The sequence below is a fragment of the Sinocyclocheilus rhinocerous genome, unplaced genomic scaffold (genome assembly GCF_001515625.1).
Source record: "Sinocyclocheilus rhinocerous isolate Xijiao unplaced genomic scaffold, SAMN03320098_v1.1 scaffold2347, whole genome shotgun sequence".
NCBI lineage: Eukaryota > Metazoa > Chordata > Actinopteri > Cypriniformes > Cyprinidae > Sinocyclocheilus > Sinocyclocheilus rhinocerous.
The window spans coordinates 287,694-291,647 of NW_015638980.1; the positions used below are offsets into that span (position 1 = coordinate 287,694).

A 3,954-nucleotide genomic window follows, 5' to 3' on the forward strand; every position below is an offset into this window, starting at 1 on the left:
TGCACTGGCTACCGGTTGCGGCTCGAATCAAGTTCAAGACATTGACTCTTGCATATAGAACAGCCACAGGCTCAGCACCCGCCTACTTCCACTCACTACTACGAATCTACATCCCCTCCAGAAGTCTGAGATCCGCTAGTGAGCGACGCCTCGTGCTACCATCACAGAGAGGCTCAAAATCACTTTCCAGAACATTCTCGTTCACCGTTCCTGGCTGGTGGAATGATCTTCCCACCCCTATCCGGAATGCTGAATCCCTGACCATTTTCAAGCGACAGCTGAAAACTCATCTCTTTAAACGCTGCGTGACTTCATCTTAAAAAAAATATATATATATATTTCTCTTTATTTATTCCTTCCCTTTTCTAGCTTGTACTTATTTGAACAATGCCTAAAACTTGGTATTTCAAGCACTTCCTGTATCTGTTTGCCTCTTTAAGAAGAATCGCTTTATGTATTCCCCAATTGTAAGTCGCTTTGGATAAAAGCGTTGGCAAAATGACTAAATGTAAATGTGACTAAATGTATTTATTTAATGCTAAAAGGACTGGCATCCTGTTCTAGCATGACATATACACAAGTATATGACAGACTTCCATGTTCCTGTCTGGAATTACTCATGTGGCATTATCCCAGATGATTGACAGTATTGGCATCTTGTCAGGAAGAAGTCACGTGGTTAGTGTGTAGCGTTACTGTAGAGTCAAGATTAATGGCAAGGCCAGAATGAACCTCAGACATGTGCAAGTATGTTTGACCTTTAGAAAGCCTTTACAGACGCAAGAGATCCCACATCCAGATGTCCAGAACACTTAAAAAAAATATTTGTAATCATAACTTTTAAATGGTAGGCTATCTAACAATTTATATATTTATTATAGTACAGACTAACGTACATTGCAGACTAACTTTGCATTAAAAAAATGTAAAGAGTTTGCACACCATTTAATAGTTTGAATAGTTTTATTTTATTTTATTTTTTTGAAAGAAATTAATACTTTTATTCAGCAAGGATGCATTAATTTGGTCAAATGTGACAGAAATGTTTTGTTATGATGTAGAAGTCTTTTCTATTTCAAAATAAATAAGAAATGTTTATTGAGCACCAAAATCAGCATGTTAGAATCATTTCTGAAGGATCATGTAACATCAAATTAAACATGACCATCACAGGAACACATTAAAATATACATTTTAAACTATGTTTTATATAGAATTTACATTATATTTTGAAGTATATTAAAATGGAAAACAAAATTCTACACAGTTTGTGTATGTGTATAATTATAATGCTAAAAAAAAGTTAATTAATTTAAAGCATCAATTGACCTGTTTTGTGGACAATTGTGTCCCGTTTTAATAACAAATCACAAAGGCCATCCATAATGTGGACGTACTGAACTCAAATGCCATATTTCCATGTTATCCTCTATATACAGTGGCCCCAAACTCTAAGGCACCTAAATCACACTTAAAAATGTATGCATGTCATTGCATTAAATAACAAGTGGCATTTTTAGGCAAAACAATTAACAAGCACAATAAATCATTCATATATTCATAATTTCATATGTGTTGAGTGCTTATACCTAAAAGAATATGCATGCTTTGACAAGACTATTTCTGTCTCCTACAGATAATGGACCTCAGCAGAAAGTTGTTGGGACAGAAGATGTTTGAGCAGTTTATGAAGAGGACGTTCTACGGTCAGTTTGTGGCAGGGGAGGACCATCAGTCCATCAGGCCTGTAGTGCAGAAGAACCAAGCGTATGGAGTGGGAGCTGTGCTGGATTATAGCGTAGAAGAAGAGGCTGAGAGGAAAGAGATGGGGTAAGTGCTGTCTTCTGCTCCCTCCATCCACAAACTACCGTGTTTAAGCTGCTTCAATTGATTTATAGGTACCAAGGTGACTGGTAAGATTTGTGAGCAACTTAATATAATACAATGTCTATCGTCTAGATACGAGAATGTTACTCAAGACGTTCAGCTTAAGATTTATTTTATGATAGATAGATAGATAGATAGATATTATTTTATTCATCAAGGATGCATTAATTTGGTCAAAAGTGACAAAAATATTTTTTAACAATGTATTTATATTTATATTTCAAATGCAGTTCTTTTGTCCTTGCTATTCATCAAAGGAATAATAAATGTTCCTTGAGCATCAAATCAGCATTTTAGGCTGATTTCTGAAGGATCATGTGACAGAAAATTCAACTTTGCCACCATAGGAATAAATTACATTTTAAAATATACATTTTAAATATATATATTTTTCTTAAAATAGAAAAGTTATAAATATTTCACAATATTTCTAAATATTCCATTTTTTAAAATATTATAATATATTATAATACAATTTTTTTATGTTGTATCATTTTATTAAAATAGCTAGCTAAATCTGATGCAAAGCATCTCTTATGAATGAATGAATGAATGAATGAATAGATTTAGTTTCAGTTTTAGGGATAATAACAATAATACAATTTCCAATAATTAACTATAATAATCCTGTTCGATTTTGACTTTTTGTAATGCCCCAGCAACCACCCAATGCATATTCAGCTTTCTGAATAAGATTAAAAATATGCTCTCTAATGTAATTTATTTCCTGTTTGTCAGCCTTACTGAAACATTTACACACATTTTTTGGCAAATAGCAGATGGTTTTTATTTCACACAACTTGTTGTATATTAATTGCAGTCTGGGCTAGCTAGAAATGCAGTCTGCGGCCTGCATGTCTTCTTGGTGGTTTGTTCTTAATAATTCTGAAGGTAACTTTTTGTCATTCATCCTAACCTGGAACTGAACCTGTGACCTTTCTGTTATCAGTCCAGGTCCTTAACCATTAGCCTCACCTACATTTCAACAGCTGTGACAACGTTATGGCATTTGATTAAAAAAAAATGTCTTCATTTGTTCTTGTCATTGACCTTTTGGAAATTACAGAGAGTCACTGCTGTCCCCGAGGGTCTCCTGCTGGAAATATAAATGAAATGTATTGAATAAGTACTGAGAGAGAAAGAGACAGAGATATAGATGATATGCCATTTGGATTATGAGGAAAAGCCAGTGATACAGAGTGAGATCCAATAAATGGACTTCTCCACATCACTGCTCTCATTTCTGAACGCAGCTGTCAGAGGTCTGAGCAATTTTATAGGCGTCTCTCCTCAGATTACTCTGTGGCTATAAAGTGCAGTTCTCTCCATCGCCTGAGAGGGGCGCTACATCACCACGATCGCTCTCCTCACAGACAAAATGAGCTGAAATGGAGCGTTTATTGGAAATGCTCTTTACAACCACAGAGGACCCTGGCTGGTCACTGGCTAATAAAAGCTAATTTATGTTCGTGATGTGTGTTTTAGAGCCTCTGCCCCTATCAATATTGCATTAACATCCACCCCAATGGATCCTGTAATGCTGTTATACAGAATAGAGTGCTCAGCTTGGCTTTTCTGCATTATCAAGGGTGTGATAGAGGGAGAATGCTGGAGGATGTGGCATTTCAGTAGGCTGCCATCTAATATGCAGGAACCCAGCGCTGATCATTCCATGAGTTCTCAGACGCTGTTCTTGCCATGTATAATTTTGTATGAAAAAGCTGTTATTGTTAAGTCTTGGTTTGGTGCAGACAGCTATTATTATAATAACAACCATCGGTCCACTGTAATTGACTTGCATGTATTGATTTTATGAATTGTCTGCTGTATAACATTCAGCTGTCTGTCCAAGACAATCTCACAAAATCTCTGTGCTTGAATCACAGCGAAATAAATAAATAAATAATTTGACAAGTATCACATGTATGCTGATTGCTTTGCAGCCTGAAATGAAGACAGACACATTTTTTGTTTTATCCAGCTGTATTTACTCAGTGTAACTTATGACACTCAAGTGAAAGATATAACACCAACATGTCAGAAAAAAAAAAAAAAAAAAAAAAAAAA

General features: G+C 35.3%; 1 pseudogene; it reads left to right on the forward strand.

Moving 5' to 3' along the window:
• Positions 1–3,954, forward strand: part of LOC107750758 (proline dehydrogenase 1, mitochondrial-like) — a 38,165-nt pseudogene that overhangs the window by 5,558 nt on the left and 28,653 nt on the right.